The sequence below is a fragment of the Aotus nancymaae genome, unplaced genomic scaffold (genome assembly GCF_030222135.1).
Source record: "Aotus nancymaae isolate 86718 unplaced genomic scaffold, 86718_ANA_hifiasm-v0.15.2.pri h1tg000058l, whole genome shotgun sequence".
Classification (NCBI taxonomy): Eukaryota; Metazoa; Chordata; class Mammalia; order Primates; family Aotidae; genus Aotus; species Aotus nancymaae.
Window position 1 is genome coordinate 48610256 of NW_026988472.1, and position 22690 is coordinate 48632945.

A 22690-nucleotide genomic window follows, 5' to 3' on the forward strand; every position below is an offset into this window, starting at 1 on the left:
TTGTTTTACTGGTCCATTTCTTTGGCTCGGAAACAACTAAGTCTTGGAGGAACCAGCAAGGAGCCAACAGGCCATGCTCAGCTAAGGGAATGGGCCCCAGTGGCTACTACAGAGATTCCTGTTTCTCTCCAATGAGACCAAAGGAAAACAGACATCAGGAAAATGGGGGTGAAGTCAGGCATAATCACAGGAAAAGTCCAGGAAGCGAGTTATCTAGGATCTTTCAGTTTATCCTGTTTTTCCTAGAACTGCAGTTTTAGTAAACAAAAGTAGCAAAATTAACATGCCCAATTTAGCTACATTTTAGAAACTGCTCTGTGCTACTCAGCTGGCTTGGATCTAGGGGAAGGGTCTGGATTACCTGGGGGAAGTCAGGCCCTCCCCCGTCTGTAACTTTCAAGATGTCTGCACTTGGAGGAGCAGCAGGAAGAATGGACGAGCAGCAGAAGAAAGGTCTTACCTTGAGACCTTTCCCTTCTGATGTGTACAGATACACACAGGTCTGTAGCAGCAATTTACAGCATTTTTAAAGAGGTAATTCATATACCATAAAATGTATTTTTGTAAAGTGTACAATTCAGTGGTTTTTAGCAAATTCACAAGGCTGTCCAATTATCACCACAATCCAATTCCAGAACATTTTCGTCCCCCTAAAAGCAACCCCCTACCCATTAGCAGTCGCTTCCTTCTCCCAGCCTAGGCAGCCGCTAACGTACTTTTCATCCTATGGGTTTGCCTATTCTGGACATTCCATGTAAGTGGAATCATGCAGTATTGGCCTTTTGCCTCTGGCTTCTTCCACCTAGCATAATGCTTTCAAGGTTCATCCAGGCTGCAGTGCGTATCGATGCTTCACCCTTTTTTATTTACTGCTGAATAAGATTCCGTTCTGTGGCTGTATCACATTTCGTTTATCCGCTCATCAGCTGACGGCCATTTGGGTTGTTTCTACTTTTGGGCTATTATGAAGTTGTTTCTACTTTTGGGCTATTATGAATAAGGCTGTTAGGAACATCTGTGTACAAGTCTTTGCATGGACATATGTTTTCATTTCTCTTGAGTATATGCCCAGGAATGGATTGCTGGGTCAGATGAGAACTCTATGTTTAACCTTCTGAGGAGCTGCCAGACTGAAATCACTTTTCTTGAGTAAGCTTTTTATTGAAGTAAACATCTATTCATAAAATGCAAAAATCACAAATGAACAGCTCCACATTTTCACAAAGGGAACTCACCCATGTATGCAGTGTTCAGATCAAGGGATGAAATGTGACCAGCCCTTAGCCACCCCTTCATGGTCCCCCTAGTCCCTGACCCACCACTAAGGGTAACCACTATTCCAACCTCACACTATAGATTACCGCTGCCTGCTTCTGAACTTTAAAGAAATGAAATTTTGTTTCCATCTTCTTCCGTTCTACATTATGTTGTAAGATCTACCCATGTTGTTCAGTGTAACTGTTCATTCTCTTTGCCCTGTAACAGAGACCACCAAACGTTTTCTGTTAAGGGCCAGAGAGTAAATATTTGAAGCTTTCTGGGCCATGTGGTCTCTGTCAGGACTACTCAACTCCACTGCTGTCATTGGAAAGCAGCCAGAGACCATACACACATCAATGCCTAGTGCTGTGTTTCAATAAAACTTTATTCACAGACACCGAAATATGAATTCCATATAATCTTCATGTGTTGCAAAATATTCTTTTAGCTTTTTCTCAACCATATAAAAAAAGCAAAAACCATTCTTAGCTCATAAGCCATACAAAAGCAGGCAGTGAGCTGGAGCTGGCCCATAGGATCATGAACTTGGCTGACTCCTGTTCCACAGTATTTGACTGAGGAATCAACCCCAATGTAGTTATCCATTCTACTGCAGGTGATAATTGGGTGCTTTCCCATTTGGAGCCATTACACTGCGTGCTGCCATCAGTATTTACACCGCCCATAAAACGGTGTGGTTGAAGTCCTTCCACCTGTTCCCTCTGTCCTCTGCCCAGCAATGGCCAGCTGCCACAGAACCTGCCAATGTTTATGCCAGTATTCCCTTCCCAAATCAGACCATGTCGGATTATTTGCCAACTTGCTCTATTAGCTAATCCCCAGAAGACTTGGACAGATGGAACAGAAAGTCATAACTCAGATTAAAAGATTAAAAGTCTCCAACAAGCAAGGAAGGCCACCCCAGAGACGAGTCCTGGCAGGGTCCCCTACTAGCATGCGCAGTGTAGAAACTGCTACTAAAACCATCTCCAGCTCCCATGGGCCTCTCCCACAAGCTGTTCCTGCCCCTTTCTCCTTCCTGTTTCCTCATAGTAACTTAACTGATAGTCAAGGGGTTGCAAATCTTTCCCAGAAAGGGCCAGATGGGAAATCTTTTCAGCTTTGCAGGACGTATAGTCTGTGTTGCGATTACTGGACCGTGCCATTGTAGAGCAGAGCAGCCACAGACAATATGTAAACAAAGGGGTGGCTGCCTGCCGATAACACTTTATTTACAAAAACAGGAACAGGCTGGATCTGGCCTGCAGGCTGTGCTTTGCAGGTCCCTGTTTTACACCATGGGTGTTTACTGGGCATCTGCTACCTGCCAGGCCGCTATCCGAGGCACCAGAGCTACCAGCACATTTGTGGCCCTCACCTCCCAACAAAATCATTGTGATCCACGGGGACAGGTATAACACAAAGACAAGTGGCCACAGTCATTCCCCTTAGGATTATTTAAGGGAAGGAATGAGTTTCCAGAAACGCAACAATGCAACTAAAGGATGTCAGTAGCAACATTTCAACCTTGAAGCTTTGGGAAAATAAAAATTAGTTCCCATTACACACACACACACACACACAGAGAGAGAGAGAGAGAGAGAGAGAGAGAGAGAGAGAGAGAGAGAGAGGTTTCTGTAAGATCCTACAATCAAAAAAGTTTCTCCAAGTAATTAGTGTTCCGAATGCTTCAAGATTCCAGGTGCCTTGGCTCATGAATAAAAATATGATCATATCATAGCGCTAACAAAGTGTTAAATATCATCACAGTTACCTGTAGTGTTCACATGACACCATGAAAAGCACAGGACACAATAGAAATTCTAGAACACACAGCCAGAGGAGAGGGCCCAAGAACATCAAATTCAGAGACAGGCCATGGTCAGATGGCATCTAAAAATAAACACCTCGAAAGCTTCCTTTCTTACAGATTTTCCAGGAGCCCCAGTGACTCATCACAAGCAGCCTTTATGGAGTTTCTGTTCTTCCAACCTTGTAGATTACGAGAGGCGCTGAACTCAGTGGCTGCTGGCTGCCAGCTCCTTGATGCTGGGGGCCCCTAGTCTAAGAGGGGGTTTCACTGCAGCCCAAGACAACCACTGGTTCAGCTCCTGCTGGTCCAACAAGCCTGTATGAGGAACGCACCCCTTTTTCCATCTCGTCCAACCTGTAACTCCTACCTCATTGGAAAGAGAAGGCAGAACAACCCTCACCAGCCTACCAGGCCTCACCTGCAGTCCTCCCTGAGGCCTTCAGGCCTACTTAGCTGGAGCTCCTGCCCAGGTCACCGCAACCTCCTAATTGCATAGCCCACGGCTCCAGCTCTGCCCAAGTAATGCCAGGGTAATTCCCTCTCTAACCCATGGCCGTTCCTCTGTCACCTTCAGTGGCTTCTCATCTACCCACCCTTTGACTCAAGCTGTTCCCAAAGTATGCTCGCAATGAACAAAGAACACAGAGCAAAATAATCTGGATGCATCCGAATATCCTGTGTGATCCCATTTACGTCATGTTCAAAAACGGGCAGATATAAACTACGAACCTCAGGAATGCAGAATTCATTGGTAAATCTACAAAGAAAAATAGAGATATAAACACAATACAAGTCAGGAGAGTATTTTGAGGGGCAGGGAAGTGAGGGGACTGGGGAGGGGACAAAAGATGACAGCAGGAACAGTCTTTCCTGACCTTAGCAGAGGCATGATGACATGGGTGTTCCTTTCACAATTTGTTCAGCTATATGGCAGTGTAGGGCAGCCTGGAGGGGAGGAAAAACTCGAAGAAGTGACAGAAAGGTAGGGTTGGCAGTGGGGCACAGGGTGGGGGGAATTAGGGGGCAACTGGTCTCCGCAGATGGCCATGGGTGTCACCAGCCCTGCTGGGCTGCAGTCTGTTCACCTGTAAAAATGGGCTAAGGCAGGGTGCGGTGGCTCACGCCTGTAATCCCAGCACTTTGGGAGGCCAAGGCGGGTGGATCACGAGGTCAAGAGATCGAGACCATCCTGGTCAACATGGTGAAACCCCGTCTCTACTAAAAATACAAAAATTAGCTGGGCATGGTGGTGCGTGCCTGTAATCCCAGCTACTCGGGAGGCTGAGGCAGGAGAATTGCCTGAACCCAGGAGGCGGAGGTTGCGGTGAGCCGAGATCGCGCCATTGCACTCCAGCCTGGGTAACAAGAGCGAAACTCCGTCCCAAAAAAAAAAAGGGCTAACAAGACCACTCTACTAGGATGGTCCCGAGGACTGTTTATAAAATGCCGGCCCTGGAACAGGACCCGCTCTTCATTGCCACACAACAGATATTTGCTAAATGAGCCTGTTATTGAGTGAAAGCTCAGCACAGGGCTTGGCTCACTAAGGGGTGCTAGAGTGGTCCAAATTAGCCATTTGTGCCTTTCCCCAGAAATCTCCCAGTCCCCTTCAATTGCTAACAAAGCTGGCCCCTGGCCTGGCGGGGAGGGGGCACACAACCCAATCTGGCCAATGACAGTGCTCCAACCACCAGGCACAGTGAATGGCTATGGAGGTGAGCATGGGACCCATGCAGGGCCGCACAAATGAACGAGGAGGAGAAAGGAAGTCTCTCTTTCCAGAGGAGTGGCTAACTTGGAGCCACCAGCCCTACCAAGGGTCTATGGCAGGAGGGAATGAGGCCAGAGGCAGACACCAAAGTGTCCCCTGGAGACCATCTGCCCCACGGGACACTTGACAATGCCTGGAGACATACTTAGTTGTCACCACTGGGGAGAGGGATTGCTATGGCATCAAGTGGGTAGAGGCCAGAGATGCTGCCCAACATCCTAAATGCAGGACGGCCCCCACAGTGAAGAATGATCTGGCCCCAAATGTCCACAGTGGCAGGTTGTGAGAGCTGGAGAACAAACAAGCCAGAGACCCAGACAGACACCTTCCAGTTCCTGAGCCCAGGCTCCCTACATTCCAGCATATTCCCTGGGTTTCTTTCCCAGCTTACGTCACCTAGACCAGCGCTTCTCAAATGACCAACGTACATGCGCATCCCCTGGGCTTCTGGTTAAACTGCAGATACTGATTCAGCAGGTCTGGGGCAGGGCTGAGGCTCAAGTTTCTCACAAGCTCCTGCCCCCGCAGAGGCACTTTGAATGGCGAGGAGGTAACAAAGAAAGAAAAGAGACTCAGCTGACTTCAGAAATCAGGGAGCCAGGAGCAGAGGACAGAGAAAGAGCCACAGAGGGAGGAGATTAAGCAGTCACGTGCCTGGGAGGCTGAGGAAGGAGAATTCCAGAAGGGTACTACCAGGGAGCCCCATTGTTCCCAGGCTGCACAGCCAAACCACATTGGAGCGTTTAGAAAGCCCAAGGAGCAGGTCCCGCCCAGAGTCATTAAACCGGGGTCCCTGGGGCAGCACCTAGGCATCAGCATTTTTAAAAGCTCCCCAGGTGCTGCCAATGTGCGGCCCGGGGGAGATCTGACTTCCACCTGGATGAGCCATGCATCCCTTAGGGTCTTGTTAAATGGCAGATTCTGATCCTGGAAAGCTAGGGTGGGGCCCAAGACTGCATCTGAGACTCCAAATTTCTAAGGCACTCCCAAGCATTGCCTGAGACCACCATACGAGGCTCTAGGAAGGTTCGTTTCATCTGGCGGTTGGCAGGGTCTTGGAGATGTCTGAGAGAGGAGGGGAGGAGGGCAGTCTTGCAGTTAGTTGCCTTTGAAGAATGTCGCCAGGCTGCAAGGCCGGCATTACTGTGGTTATCATCAGACTGTGTCATTTCACTCCTTCTTGCTCCAGTTTCAAAGCTTCCCCACCAGCGCCTCCTCCAGGGGTGGACAGGCCAGCTGGTCTCCTGCTCCTCGAATAACATAACATGCTTAAGAAATGCAATCCAACACAAATTAATAGCCATCTTCAAATTATACAACAGAGCACAGTTCTCTTAATTTACTTGTGTAAATGGAGGGAAAAAATGTTCTGGCATGAATGTTTGCGGCTATAGCAAACATTTGTTTATCTGCCTATTCACGCTGCTCAGGACTAAAAGATTAAAAATGGAAGTTTAAAATACAGCAAATGTACCAGGATTTTCTGCCCCCACAATGCTCTCACGCTCTCTCTCTCTCTCTCACACACACACACGCATGCTCTCATCTCTCTCTCTCTCTCTCTCACACACACACACACACGCATGCTCTCGTCTCTCTCTCTCTCTCTCTCACACACACACACACACACACACACCTACCTTCCCATCCCTCCTCCAATGGGCAGACACAGGAAGGAGGCATCTATCTGTAGCTCTCCCTGTACCTCTGGCCCAGCAATGTCCTACGCCAAGCATCCCTGCCACACCCCAAGGAGGTTAGAGGGAAGCTTTGACCTTGGTGTCTTCATTCACAGTTATAATACTGCCACATGACCCCATGCACATGAACTACCCTGTACACATGGCTCTGTCATCCCCACCCAATTTCTAGAATAACTACTGTATCTGATGCTGCCAGCGCCCCATTCATATCACTGAAAACCTTCCAGTAAGCTCCAGATAATTTCCAACCATCTCAGTGAGTCTGAGGTCACTGTCATTGTTTTGAGACCCACAGAAGGTGGCTCTGCTCACATGGCCTGCTTGAAGTGCACTATTGGGAGTATTAATTAACTGATGACTCTGAAAAACTGAGTCTCAAGGGAAAAGGCTTGCAGGGCAAAGTCTGGAGGAAACCAGACATCTTCAAATGTCCCACTCCCTTGTCCCTTGAATGAGATTATTTCAAGGCATGTGCTTTGGACCTGTGCAGAAAACACGTACTATAGCAGACCTGAGACTGCTCCTTAGAGAGGCCTGTTTGCAACAGTGGCCCTTGGCTGGCAAATCTGGGAATTTGTATTTTGGGAGGGTTCCCACCATTCCCAGAGCTGATAAGAGTGGCCCACTGTGCCTAAATTCTTTGTCCAAATACTGTGATCTATGTTGAATGCCTGCTTTCCCTCTGGGAGTCTGGAATTTTGATGTGTGCTAGGCAGAGGATGCCTATGTGACCAGCCCGTAACAAAAATCCCAGGTGCTGAGTCTCTAAGGGGCTTCCCTGGTGGACGTTTCACATATGTCTCAACCCACTACAGGCAAAAGTAGGCATGTTCTGTGTGACTCCACTGGGAAAGCTTTCGTCCAGACTTCTGCCCATAAGCCTTTTCCCTTTGTTGATTTTTCTCTGTATCCGCTCATTGTACTAAATCACAGCCATGCATATGACATGTGTCAAGTTCTATGAGCCCTCCTAGGAAATCACCGGACCCAGAGGTGATCTTGGGGGCCCATGACACAGCGAACACCATTTCCTAGAGTTTCCAAAGTGTGGAATGACGCTCCAGTCGCCCATTGTGTGACATTAGCAGCCCGGTCCTAATGGCTGCCTTCCTTTCCTGGCCTCACTTCCCCACTCCCCTCCCAAATAAACTCGCACCAGAAACCTCCTTGCAGGTTCCACTTCTGCGAGGACCCAAATGAAGGCAGCGTCACATGGCGTTTTATATTTCTTCAGCCAGTGACGCCTTTGCCTGTATAAACCCATGTGAGTGACTTTTACCCGTCCTACACAAATGGGCAAAACCTAGGGCTACGCAAAGAGTTACCGGAAATGACATCAAAAGCACAATCCATAAAAGAAAGTGGTGAGCTGTACTAGCTGCACAAAGTAGAACTTTCATTTAAGAATTCAGAGCCAGACGCGGCACTAAAATGGCATGTCCCAAGCTTCCCAACAGAACCCTGGTGGCTTATCACTGTCTAAACCAGTGGTTCTTCAGTTTGAACGTGCATCAGCACTACCAGGAGGTCTGGGGAAACTCAGATGGTCGAGCCCCATCCTCAGTGTTTCAGATCCAGCAAGGCTTGGATGGAGCCGGGGAATCTGCATTTCTAACAAGCTCCCAAAGGAAGCTGCTGCAGCTGATCCAGGAACTGCACGTTGAGATCCACCAGCCTAGTATAGCCTTTTGTCCCCTTCCTATTCTCCCTTCTTATTCTCCACTCGCTTCATGACCTGCATGCTTGTCATTGTGCTTCAATCACTAAAATTTTTAATATTATTTATATCATTAATATTTTTAACATCAATCTTATTTAGAAACTGCATTTTGTTCAAATGATTAATTACAAACATGCTTCCTCCCATATTTGACTGAGCTCCTTGAGGGCAGAGGCCTGTGTTATTCATCTCTATTTACTATCCGGACCTGCATAAAAGGAAGTGTTTGCTGAACGCTGCTATTTTGAAATAGTGTCCACTAAGCCACCAAAAGCTTAGCCAGCCACACATACTACTTCTATTCTACAAGGAGTGTTATTACTACTATATCCATCAATAGATATAAAACTCTATCAAGTAGTCAGCTATTGAATGCTTTGGACATCACTGCATAGGCATGCTCAAGAATCAAGATAAGAGGCCGGGCGTGGTGGTTCACACTTGTAATCCCAGCACTTTGCAAGGCCAAGGCAGGTGGATCACCTGAGGTCAGGAGTTCAAGACAAGCCTGGCCAACATGGTGAAACCCCATCTCTACTAAAAATACTAAAATAAGCTGGGTCTGGTGGTACACGCCTGTAATCCCAGCTACTTGGGAGGCTGAGGGAGGAGAATGGCTTGAACCCGGCAGGCAAAGGTTGCACTGAGTCAAATCGCGCCACTGCACTCCAGCCTGGGAAACAGGGCAAGACTCTGTCTCAAAAAAAAAAAAATATCAAGATAAGAAAGATGTTTTATCTGTACATGTACAGAGAACAAAAAGCTATGTAGGCCAGTCTGAAGTCACTGGCCATGTCAAATGTGAGTGATTTTGAAATGTGTACCATCACCCACCAGTTTTATAATATGTAGCAAAATGAAAAATCTTTTTAACAAACATATTTTTTACAAAAGAAAAAATAATTTGTAGCAATGCCTGTCTGAAGGGCATACCTTCCTTTCCTTACTTTTTTTTTTTTTTAAATCTCTGGATTCATCTTGTTTCTCTTGTTCCTTTTCACTCATGAAAAAAGTAGGGCTGACAAAAACAGGCGTCTTCCTGATATCCAGCCACAGGCATTCGACACAGACTCAATGGAGCTCAAGGGAGTGGACTCTGGACCTATAACAGAGGCTAAAAGCACCACAAGCTGAGGGTTCCTTAGCAGCCCAACAAGACAAACGCTTCACTGGTTTTATCCAAGTGGAGGAGGTGAGAGCTTGAGAGGGAAACTGGCTTAAAAATCCCTTTAAAGTCTCTCAAGAAGTTTCTCTGAAATAAATGTGGATACACTGACCAGAACATTCAATATAGGAAATCTTGTTTATGCAAAGATTTAAACTATGAGACTACATAATCCCATAGACAGAAGAAGCTGACAAACCCCAAGCACACACACACACAAAAGCGAAGAAAACTACACCAAGGCATAGCATAATCGAATTGTTAAACAAGTGAAAAAGAGGATCTCTTAAAAGCAATGAGAGAAAAGAGGCACTTTACATACAGAGAAAGGTGTTAGGCTACATAGCGCTATGAGGAAAGAGGTACCACTCCATCCCATAATAACGACGAAGCTCACAAGCCTAATGTCAAGTAAAAGAAAGACACAAAGAAAAGCAGCCACAAAGGGACCCATCATTTCATTCCTATAAAGTTCCAAACAAGCAGAAGGAATTGGTGGTGTTACTCAGGACAGCAGTTACCCTTAGAAGGGGACATGAGGGTGGCTTCTAGGAGCTGGTCATTTTCCATTTCTGGATCTGGGCACTGTTACCCAGGTGTGTTTATCTTGTGAAAATTCATCAAGCTGCACCGTTACCCTTCATGCATTTTTCTGCACGTGGATTTCAATTAAAAGTTGACCAAAGGTAATCCAAACAAGCTATCAGCTGGAATTAAATCTCACAGCTTCACTTTACAAAAGTGAGCTTTTGCATTGGCATGCTTACAACACTTCTTTGAAGTGCCTGTGAAATACTTTCTCTTTTCAAACACCCATTGCATCCTTTCTTACAAAAATGACCTCCTACTGAAATAATTGGGGTCAGAAATCTGGAAACCCTGACAAAGCAAAGGCGCTGGAGTCGGCATATCCCCTGTGCAGTGGGCAGAGGGCATGGGCTCCACGCTGCATTACAGGCTGGGGCATGTTTCCCTGGTGCTAGAGGAAAGGGGGCTGCTGGCATCGAAAATGACATGCCGTCTCTGCAAATGCCGAGTGCTCAAAGTTAACGCCCAGACAGCCAAAGCCCATTGGCATTTGGGGAATATTTTACTGAAGTCTCCAGGCTATAAAGAGATACATGGGGTTATTACATTTTCTTGAAATACAGACCATTCATTGCCCATTTACTAAAAATCTATATACCCAAACTCATCCTCAATATGCCCTAACTTATCATCAATAGACCTAAACTTTGCATGAAGCTCCTCTCCTCTCCGACCCAGGAATGAAAGAGAGAAAATACCATGAACAAATACGGAATGATCAGAGAAAAGCAGAGCTTCAGAAGGAGCAAAACGAAGACAGCCATGGCCAGAGCCTGGGGAGCTGACCCAAGGCGAGGCCAGCGCTGGGCCCCCCTCCCAGAAAGTTTTACACCCTTACCAGTCATATCAGTTATCTGATGCTGCATCACTAATTACCATTTACACTGACCATTCACAGTTTCTATGCATCAGGAAGTGGAAGCAGTGTGGCTGGGTCTTTCTGGCTCAGTGTCTCTCAGGAGGTTGTGGTCAGAATGTCAGCCAGGGCTGCTGTCATCTGAAAGCAGGATGGGGGCTCCGTCATATAGCAACCAACCTGCTCGCTGGCATCCCCACAGGATGGCTTGAATGTCTCCATGACGTGGCAGTTGGCTTTCTCCAGAGGGGGTGGTCCAAGGGAAGCAGGACAGTCTCTAATGTCCTAGCTTTGGAAGTCACACACTGTCACTTCCAAAGTATCCTATTGGTGACACAGGTAAGCCCTGAATGATTCCATATGGGAGGGGATCGTGCAGAGCAGGAACACCCAGAGGTAGGATGGCAGAGGCCCATCTTGGAGGCTGGCTCCCACACCAAAGCTTTTCACTGCCTTATTCCACCTTGCCTGAAACCCCAGCAACTTCAAATTCACTTGAAATCATTTTATGTCTTGCTTTTAAAATGCGGACACCTTTAGATGATGAAGTGGCGAGGACTCATTCCACCCCTTCCAGCTAACCCTCCAAACACCAGAGGGGAGAAGACAGGAAGGCAGTGACAGTAACAGGAGCCAGGTGGTGGCCCCCCAGTGAGAGGCAGAGGGCCACACGACCAAGGAGTTTAAACAGGGAGAAACTCAGAGCAAAAGGATGCTCAGAAAGAAACTGTGCCTGTTTCAAAATTCTGCCTCGAGCCAGCAGACACACTTCCTTTTTCCTCCTCCCACTTCCTCCCCAGCCCCCAGCACTCTCTGTATTCCTTCCACCACAGTCTGACTCCCATAGGACTGGGCAGCCGGTGTGTGACCATGGCAGGGTTCCTATGAACCCAGGGCCATGCAGCGGTTCATTCCACGTTGAAACCCAGCCCACATGTTGGAAACAGGATGAGGCCAACCACATGTGGCCTTGGATGACACAATGGCCTCAGTGTTCTCACACCCCCATCCCAGGGGCAGGAGGGCTGGGCCATGAGGTGTCTGTGTGGCTGGTGCCAAGAGCCAAGGGTTTGGAATTTCCCCAGAGACTTCTTCCCATTACAGTAACCAGCCTTTGTATAGGGCTCAGTGTCCCTGGCTTCATTATAAGCACCTCCCCACATATGAAGTACTGCCTCCCTCAGGCCCAACATTGCAGGTAAGTTACAGATAAGCAAACTGCGCCACAGAGGTTAAGACTCACACGCAGTGAGCGGGCAGCTGGATCCAGCTCAGGTCCCAGGGGCCTTTCTCCACAACAGCAGGCAGGCCTCTGCCACCTCAGGACCCGCGTACCTCCATGGAGAGGGCACGGGGGGCCACGTTTCTCCTAAACTGTGTGAGAAGAGCTTAATTAAAGGCCCCCGGGTTGCCCTCTCGTACACCCACAAAAAATGCTGCCGCACGTGTTTGCTCCAGCTGCTGTAACCAAGCGCCATGGACTAGGTGACTCAGATCACAGAAAAGGGTTTTCTCCCAATTCCGGAGGCCAGGAGTCTGAGGCGAAGGCGTTGGCAGTGCGGGTCCCTTCTGGGGCTCTGGGAGAAGGATCCTTTCTTTCCAGGCTTCTGTCTTCACTTGCAGTTGGCTGTCGGCTCCCTAACTCTGCTCACGTGGTCTTCCCTCTGTATGTGTCTGCGCTGAAATGTCCTCTTCTTATGAGGACGTGGGTCATATTGGATTAGGGCCCACCCTGGTGACCTCATTTCACCCTGATGACCTCTGTAAAGCCCTATCTCCAAATAAGGTCACATCTGAAGTACTGAACTTTAGAACTTCAATCTAGGAATCTGGTGGGCACACAGTTCAAGCCATCACAGCTGCTGAAGACAGCACAAGTGGGAGATCCCTCGCTTCTGGGACCTCCACAGCCTGGCCTCCCCTTCACCATTTTTTGACAGGTTTTCTCCACAACAACCTATTTTCTGCTTACCCGAGGTTCACACCCGCTCATGGATAAAAAGAAAATGTCAGGAGCCACTCATGACTAGCAAGTTTGTAAAGGCTGAATGCTGGAAGGCATCAACAGTGGCTTTCATGTGCTGCTCCTGGCGTCCTTGGACACCATGGTGAAGAGAGGCAGGCCACTCTCGCCAACGCAGGGGCTGACATTTGAGCCAATTCCATGTTTGGGGGAAGAGGGGAGCTGGTGCAAGGTGTGACTAAGCTAAGAGGAACAATCACCCGGCTGTCATTGTGGCGGTTGGGACTCCTATCTGCTAACCACAAAGGCCTTCTCACCCAACCAGCGCCTCCAAGGGCTACAGTGGAGGGTGAAAAATAACTTTCACATTTAGCCAAATCAACCCAGAAGGGAAACAAATAGCTAAGAGGTAGGAAGACACAGTCAGGCCATCGGGAAGCCTTGTGAAACCACCGGGCGAGGCCCAGGGGGGTAGCGGCACATAGAGGAGCCGCAGGCCCAGCACCCAGGGTCAGGAGCAGCCTCCCTCACAAGCAAACAGGGTGTCAGGGCAGCTGTCACATCAGTGAAGTCCAGACCCATCCTGGGTGCCCCAGCAACCGCAGATGGGAAGAGAGGGAGACCGCCCTCAAGGGGAGCACCCACCTGATGCCTCTCCTTCATGACCCTGCTCTTCCCACATGTCATCCCTGGGCCAGGTCAAGTGCCTGACCCCAGCCTTCCAGGACTCTCCTCTCCTGTGGCTTCAAGAGGGGTTCGAGTCCCCTCTGCGGGGAAGGCTCTGGCCTCACATCTACTTTCAACCCAGCCAACAACAGACTCTCTTGTTGAATACAGGGGGGCTGAATGCTCAGGGCTAAGGGAACAGCCAGTGCAAAGGCCCCGGACAGGGCAGGACCGTGTCAAGAACAGTGTGAAGATAGCAAGCCAGCAGGCAGGGGCTTCTGTGAACTCTGACTGCAGGTGCATTGCGTCCCAAAGGAGTGCACACGACAGGTGGTGCAGGGTGACAAGGGCCAGTTGGATAAGGGAACAAGGGAACAGGTGTGGGGGTTGACCCTGCAGGCAGAGAGAACAGTCAATTCAGAGACTCAGTGGCAGGAATGAACGTGCTAGGCACGAGGACAGCAAGCAAGCTTTGTACCCAGAATCACCGGGGCCACCGGTGGCCTCACAGCTTGGGAGACTTCACCCATGACAAGAAGCTGGAAAGAGTTTTTCAGGTGTCATGTGGGAATGTGCATGGCCATTTCCTCTGCTGTCCCTGGGAGCCACCGCCCATCAAAGGTGATGCTGCAACTAAGCCAGGTGCGTGAGGACACATGTGCAGCCTCCACGTCCTGCCCTGTAGTTAGTTACACGCTACCATGTGACCCTCCCACGCCAGGCTTCTTTGATCACCAAGGGCCCACTCTGGCACCTAAGACAACATTGCTGCTAAAGAGGTTAACTGTTCAGTCCAACTCACCTGGTCACCCTGGCCAGTCCCCATCTGGCCTCCATCCTTGCCTCCTAGCCTCCTTGCTGGCCACCCTGCTTTCTCTCTCACATACCTCTGACTCTGCCCCTGACAGCAGCCAGCCCTTTTAACCTAGTCTCAACATGTCACTCCCCAACACAGGAGCATCCAGTGACTTTCCATCATACAGAAGACAATCCAGGGTTGACACCACGACTGCGTTACTGGATGGCCTGCCCCCTGCACCCCTCTGAGCATCTTTCCCCACCCCTGCTCTCTGGGTCACTCTTCTTTGCACACGCTGACCTCCCTGCTTTCCACAAATGCTTCCAGTCCTGCCCTGTCTCAGGGCCTTTTCATCAGCTGTTCCCTGAGCCCTGCGCACTCAGCACCCAATGCTCATGTGGCTCTCTCTCCATTCGGATCTCTGCTCAAGTGTAACCCCTCAGAGAGGCCTTCGTGCCCTCCCTAACCAGCGTTTGGGGTCCAGTGCCGTCCATCCTTTGCTGTCCATCCTTTCACTCAACATGCAGACTATCCAAGTTATTTCCTCTTCCTTGTCCATTTGGTTCCAGCATGTATCCCTCTGCCTAGACTTGTAGGACTCAACTGGGGGCAATATTGTCCCCCAGGGGACATTTGGCAATGTCTAGAGACATTTTTGGTTATCACAACTGGGAGAGGGGGTACTGCTGGCAACTAGTGGATGGCGGTCAGGGATGCTGCTCAATACCCTACACTGCCCAGAACAGCCCCCCATAAAAATGAATCATCTGGCCCCTAATATCCATAGTGTCAAGGTTGAGAAACCCTGGCCTAGATGCACAGACCCAAGGAATATTTGCTGAATGAAGAATTAAGGGGCTGGGCACAGTGGCTCACGCCTATAATCCCTGCACTTTGGGAGGCTGAGGTGGGCAGATCACCTAAGGTCAGGAGTTAGAGACCACCTTGGCTAACATGGTGAAACCCGTCTCTACTAAAAATACAAAAATAAGCCAGGCATAGTGGCGCGTGCCTGTAATCCCAGCTACTTGGGAGGCTGAGGCAGGGGAATCGCTTGAACCCGGGAGGTGGAGGTTCAGTGAGCTGAGATCAAGCCACTGTACTCCAGCCTGGGCAGCAAAGTGAGACTCCATCTCAAATAAAAAAAAAAAAAAGAAACGAAAGAAACAAAAGAAAGTCATTTTAAAAATACTTATCACAATCTATAAAGGAAACCCATTCCTGCACATAAAAAAGCCACCCACTGAAAATGTGGATAAACAAAGGTCTTGTTACCAGTGAAAAGTGTGCACGGGGGAAGGGGCAGGAGGGGGACTCTCTCCACACACCTCTTCTCCCAGGTCGGTAGAAGAGATGCGTCATCACACTAAACCCCTTCAGTCTGGTACAGCAAGGGAGGTGACAGGTGGAGAGAAGGCAGTAAGGCAAGGACCTCTGGGGCAAAGTGGCTGGGAGCTCTGGCCCATGTTATTGTGGGCACCTGAGCACAGGTTAAGCCCTGCGCTTCACCCCCAGGCCTACTCAATCAGAATCTCCAACATGTCTAAGGGTCTACATTTCTCTTCTTTTTTCTTAACATTTTATTATGAACATTTTCAATTACACAGAACATCATGCAGAAGAATCCAATGAATAACACCAGCCAGACTGAACACTTGTTCACATTTGGCTCTACCTGCTTTATCTCTTTCTCTCTCTTCATTTAACTGAACCACTTAAAAGTGAATTATTAGCCAGGCGTGGTGGCTCACGCCTGTAATCCCAGCACTTTGGGAGGCCAAGGTGGGTAGATCACTTGAGGTTGGGAGTTCGAGACCAGCCTGGCCAACATGGTGAAACCCTGTCTGTACTAAAAATACAAAAATTAGCCAGGCATGGTGGCGGGCACCTGTAATCCCAGCTACTTGGAAGGCTGAGGCTGGAGAACTGTCTGAACCCAGGAGCCAAGGTTGCACCACTGCACTCCAGCCTGGGCCACAGAGTGAGACTCCATTTAAAAAAAAAAAAGTGAGTTCTTGATCTTGAAGCCTGGTTTTCAAAGTATGGTCTGAGACTCCTTGGGCTCCCCAAGACCCTTTAAGGGGGTCCATGATATCAAAAACATTTCACAATATTCTGACACTGTTAATTGCCTTTTTCTAAGCTCATTCTCTCGTGAGCATACAGTGGAATTGTCCAGAGGCTACATCACATGTGATATTGAGACAGATTGAATGTAGAACCAAGCATGAGAATTCATCTGTCTTCTGTTAAATCATACATTAAAGAGATCTCAAAAATCATTTTTAAAAAAGAAAAAAAAGTAAATGATTGCTACCATGGCACTTTGTCTCTAAACACTTCAGTATGCATCTCTACAAAATAAGACTTTTCTACATAAACACATGTGTTAGCTATCTACTGCTGCCTAACAAATTACCCCAAAGCATAAAGCAGGACACAAACATGTCCCATGTCACTGTTACTGTGTCAGGAACCCTGGAGTGGCTTAGCTGGTACCTCAGCTCAAGCTGAATTACAAGGCTGCAACCATCTCAAGATTCAGCTGGGGCCGGGCATGGTGGCTCATGCCTGTAATCCCAGCACTTTGGGAGGACAAGCCAGGTGGACCACCTGAGGTCAGGAGTTCAAGACCAGCCTGTCCAACATGTCAAAATCCCGTCTCTACTAAAAATACAAAAATTAGCCAGCCGTGGTGGCGTGTGCCTATAGTCCCAGCTACTCAGGAGGCAGAGGCACGACAATCACTTGAACCCAGGAGGCAGAGGTTGCACCGAGTCGAGATCACACCACCGGCACTGCAGCCTAGGCAACAGAGCAAGACTCTGGCTCAAAAAAAAAAAAAAAAAAAAAAAGACTCAACTGGGCCTGAAGGGCCTGCCTCCAAGCCCACTCACACCCTCACACTGTCAGCAGGCCTCAGTTCTTCCCAGGCTGTTGGAATGGGCCTCGGGTCCTCGCCATGGCAGATGGATCCTTCTGTAGGGCTGATCCCGCCACAGCGTAAGCAATCCAAGAGAGAAAACACGCCTCAGGCGGAAGCCCCTTTACACCCTCATGGCGGAAGTGCCACCCCACCCCCTGCTGCCATACTGTCTTCATTGGAAGTTCATTACTTGCTCCAGCCCAAACCCCAGGGGAGACGGTGAGTTGCACCTGCCAGGGATGGGGATCACTGCGTCTGTCTGAGGGGCTGCAACCGCATCACAGATCGTCACATCTCATCAAAGCAGCAGCAGTCTTCTAATGTCATCTAATAGCCAGTCACATCAAAGAGCCTCCAGGCGTCCCCAAAATGCCTGTTACACGTTTGTTCAAGCCAAATCCAACCGAGGGCCACAAGTGATGTTTGGCTAGTCAGTGTCTTAAGTCTCATTTGATAGAGAGTAACCCATCTCCCTTTTTAAAATTGTCTTTCATGTTATTGCCTTGTTGAAGAGACAAAGCCAGATGGCTCACACAGAGTACCAAGGCCACTGGAGGCACACAGGAGTGTGACAGGCCTGCCCTGGGATGGCTATGGACTGAAGCCTGTGAGGACAGTGGCGTGGGGAGTGGATGAAGCCAGCTGCTCTCACCCCAGCCCTCTGCACAGTGAGTCTCCCTCACCGAAGACCAACCTCCCCAGCAGGGCTTTCTCAACTCCTCCAGGAGACCATTTTCATGGTGCCAGGAAAGATCAGACAGACAGACAGAGCGCACAAGCCGAGAGCAAGGGAACACAGGGGAGGGACACATCAAAGTCCCAAGCCTGGGGCACAAGGAAATGTTTTCTGGCCGTTCTGAGCACCCTCCACATACACAAACACAATAAACATGTCAATGCGGCTGCCATCCCTGCTTCCTGTCTCTCGGGAGTTTCCCAGCCTGCAGACCCTCTCACTTCCATCCGTCCCTCCCCAACAGCCAAGAAGCAGACTCAGCAAGTACAGTTGGCCCCGCTTTACAGATTCGCCAGCAGCTCCTCGAGGCGAAGTGATGCAGCCACGGTCACCCTCCTAAGTGTTAAAGCCAGATCTTTAGATGCAAGCCCTGGACTGATGCTTAAAGCACGCGACCATGTCTCCCTTGAGCGAGTGTCCCTGTTGCTGGTGGTGCAGACGGTTTGTGTTTGCCTCCTGCTAGCTGCATAGACATCACCACCCTCTTGTCCTAACCACGTCCCACACCACCACCAGATACCGTGTCATTTCATCCTCACAGCACCTCCGAGTGGACACTGTCATTCCCATTTTTGCAGATAAGGAAATGGACTCTCCGCTGTTAGGTCTAACCCAGGGTTAGAGTGAGTATGTCCAGGGACATGCTCCAGGTCTGCTGTGCATGAAGCCCCGGCAGCTTTCAACACACATTCATCTAGTGCTCTTTTTTTATCTCTTTCCCTAACACACTTCTTTCTGCCAAGCTAGCCTCCCAGCTACAAATGGCATACAAACAGCTCCTCCCCCTTTCACAGAAGCTATTTCTGGAAATTCACAGCATAAAAACACCTTCACAGTGTGTTTTCCAACATATACAATATTAAGAAAGGAAATCAGATTTCTGATCAAGGGCTTGGCAACAAACCAATCATCAGAAAATGAATTCTTGGAGCCCAAAAAACATTTCGAGATCATCTAAATCCGTGGTTCTCAACAGGGGGCAATGGAGCCCTCAGGGGACATTTGAAAATGTCTGGCAACATTTTTGATTGTCACAACTGGGGGCCAGTGGGGGGTTGTTGCTACTAGCATCTAGTAGGGGGAGGTCAGGGATTCTGCTAAACATTTTACAAGCACAGGTCAGCCTCACCACAAGGACTTATTTGGCCCCAAATGCCAGTAGTGCCCAAGGTTGAGACACCCTGACCTAAATCCCTTTGTTACTTTGAGGACAGGATAGTCGAGGCCCAAAGACACAATGACTTGTCCAAGGTTGCACAGCCACAAAGCCAGAAGTGGAATCTAGGTCTCTTATTAGATCCGCCTCTATCATCTGCTTTGCTCTATCTAGGGTTGGGCTGGGGGAGAAGGGAGGGTAGGGACCTGAGGATCTTAATCGTTGTAACCAAAGTGAACCAAAGGAAGACAATTCCAACAAACAAGTTACTAAATTACTGCAGCAACACATCTGGGTGTCCCAAATTCTGAAAGAAATGCCTCCTTTAATTATTGATGAAAATAGCATTGCTTTACACGCCCCCCAGCGTTGCTGGTGGGTCAAATTATTCATAATGTGAGTTCCAACACAGTTTACTGACACCAAAGCTTCCAGAAGGGTCAGGTTTTAGAGGGGAAAAAAAGCCACCTTCTCCCCCTAACGGTGCCCACACAAGTCCTGCCTAGTTTCTTCCTGACCCGGAGAAAGGAATGTAAACGCTGTAGAAAGAGTCCATTAAAATCTCCCACCCACTGTCGTGCTAGAACTGAAGTCACCTGACCCCCCCATCTGCCGCTGAGTCATCAAGCCCCTCCATTCAGCATGCGAATGATCAGCGAGGGAATTAAAAAGAACTGTGGGAATTCTCAGGTTTTGCTGTTATCTCCACCCCCACCCTCTGCTAAAGATCATTTGGTTCTTAGAGATGTAGCTGTCTCTTATACTCACATGTTATCTTTGGAGGCTGCAATTTATTTTTATTTTATTGGATACTGTTATTTTTTAATCTACTTAAAACACCTGGAAGGAGAAAAGATACATTTCTGACGTATGCCTTGTAAATGCTGGAACCTTGCAAAATAATGCAAAGCAATTTAGATTGCACATCTGGCTCTTAAATTGCTAACCAAGAAGTTTCCATTCCCCAGTCCGCTTTCGCTTTGAAAGAAATGAGGCTAATTACTGAGGACAAAGGCCTGTAATTAGTAACCATGTCATTATTTAAGAAGCAGAATGACAGTAGGAAAACAGTTGATAGATACCTCTTAAAAGCCCCTCTCTCTACTTAAAATGCATGCAGTGTGGTCATTTCAGATTTTGTTCCCCCTCCGGAGCGTTTTTTTCCCTTCCCCCCGTCTTTCTGTCTGGCCCCTGCCGACTTTCTCGGGGCGGGCACGCCAAGACTCAAGTAATGCGTGGGCCTGCCACGGGCCATACCCTACCGGGTGCATGCAGCTGCATCAGGCAGCTGTGGGCAGCAGGCGCCGCAGCAGCCAGAGGCCCCACTTTGGGTTTTGGGGGGCGCAGCCGGGCTGCAGGCCCGCGGGCCGGGCTTCACCTGCAGCGTCCGCCCCGCCGGGGACGCCGGGGAGGGCGTCCGGGCGCCGCGCGCCCCTTACCTGCAGTGCCGCATCGCGCCCACGGCCGCCCACCTGGACAGCATCCTCGAGCATCCTTTCTTCAGCGCGACGGCTGCGAGCGCCGTGACGTCACCGGGAGGCGGGCCCCACGTTGCCACGTGACCCCTTCGGGCGAGGCGGAGAAGTCCGCGCGGGGTTGGGGGGAAGACCCTGGAAGTCCCGGGAGGTGAGGGGCGATGGCCCGAAACCCTCGCGCTGGCCGCCCCTCGGGGCGTTTCGCTTGATGTGTGCAGTTTGCCTGACCTTTCACGAAGAATTATGAAAAACAACACACAGGAGGAGAAATCCAAATTATCACAGGCTCCAAGCGTGTAATAGGATTTCAAAAGAATTAGCAATAAGGGGATTATAGTGAAAGGAAATACAATTTCATGTTTTGTTTTAAAATTAGTATTTATCAAATGCAGTGGAGAAATAAACATTTTATGCAAATCAAAATGACACAAAATATAGCATGCATGGACACACTTTGCATAGAGGTTCCATGTTTCAAGTCGTATATCATCTATTATACCAAATACTTTAGTTCAAAGCAATTCATTACGGAACATTATACTAATTGTACAGATGAATAATGCTTTAATTACTCTGAATAGCTGCATTCCAGTATTAATTTGTATTTGCCAAAGGAAAAAATGATGATACTGCGTTTTTCTAGTACTTACTTAAATATGTGTTGATTTAAAATAAAGCACTATTACGTGAGCATGGTTGTATTTGTGTGTTTTCTTACATCTTCTGGCAGGGCATTTAATCTCTCAGACATGAGTTAATTCACAATAACTCATTATTTCACATTTTCTAATTTTTATCACATTCTGAAGAAATGAGTCATTTTACTATCACAGAAAATACGTACAATGTCAACATTTCTCATTCACAACTGAAACAGCCTTGCCTAGAAAACCTTTAGGAAATTACAACTGTGATAATTTCATAAATTTGAAATAGCATATTTCAAACTTAAGCAGTGCACGTATAAACTTTTCTTTTGCTAAAACACACAAGCGTTTTTGAAATGTAAAAGGACAAAAGCAAAGACTGCTTTTATTTGCATTCCAATTGCAGACAAATAGATTCATTTACTTTCACTTGAGTTAAAAATCACAATATTAACATTCCCTTTGTTCACAGCCCTGAAAGAGACATGAAACCGATTGTTTTACAAGCAGGTTAGAGTTAAGTTTACTTGCTATTTATTCCAGCAGCTTTCCTGTCCTTCTATATTTAACCCTGGCCCTTATGCCATCATTCCCCCCAAATTAACCAAATTTCTGTTCAAAAGGTTAATCTCTAAGCCCTTGACTCTCACAGCGATCAATTATTTTCAACACCAGGTTTTAAAAATCAACAAAGTCTCAGTGTAGTTTACTAGGTCACTCCTCTCAAATTTGTTTTTCTGAGTGATAAACAGCTTACCTTCCGCTTTCAGATTCTGAGATATAAAGTTAAAACGCTACCGAAATCTGCTCCTTGGGGTTGAGGGTCTGATGAAGGCAGAAAGTGACAAGCTCATTTTCCTGCCAGAGGCAAATGTCGATTTCAGCCTCAGGCGCCCAGAGGGCCTCGGAGGCAGGCTCGGAGCATCACGTGCTCGGCCCAGCCACTCAGCCCTGCCCAGCCAGCCTGGTCACCTCTTGGCTCCGGAGGCCCGCCGTGCCAGTGTCCTTCGCCTCCTTCCCCTGGGACACTCGTGTCCAGAGAAAACCCGGCGTCCCGGAGACAGGACGCCCCACCCTCAGAGGCTGGGCTGCACAGAATTCTGTGACCGGAGTTCGCAGAATCCATGGGAGGTGGTGGGTATATCAAATGCCCTGCAGACTGAAGAGGATGGTAGCACGGTGCAGACAGCCTTGCTCTGTGTTCCGGCTTGGCTGAAATGACGAAATACAGGCAACCTTCTTCATCCTGGAGTAGTTTCTTTGCAGTAGATTAGTTTCACCTTCTCTTTTTTCCAGGTGATTGCTCAATTGTTTAAAAAAAAAAATGCAGCAAACGGGCAATTCAGACAAGGCCCATTAACTGGGCCTTGCAATTCTCAACAGAATGAGAGCTCTCTGAACACCCTCCAACCTCGCCTTTCAAATTGTCAATTTAGCAAAGATTAA

General features: G+C 48.4%; 1 protein-coding gene across 2 annotated transcripts in view; it reads right to left on the reverse strand.

The window, feature by feature from the left end:
• CLCN4 (chloride voltage-gated channel 4) overlaps positions 1-22165 on the reverse strand; it is an 81313-nt gene extending 59148 nt beyond the window's left edge. Inside the window, exons 1-2 of one of the 2 annotated variants that reach the window (XM_021671556.2) lie at positions 22002-22165; positions 20562-20825 (exon numbers count right to left, since the gene is read on the reverse strand). The gene's annotated coding sequence lies outside the window, so the exon portion shown is untranslated. Of the gene's footprint in view, positions 1-19890; positions 20243-20561; positions 20826-22001 lie in introns of those variants that run through there. The other variant, XM_021671557.2, reaches the window with a different exon arrangement.
• Positions 22166-22690: the final 525 nt, after the last annotated feature.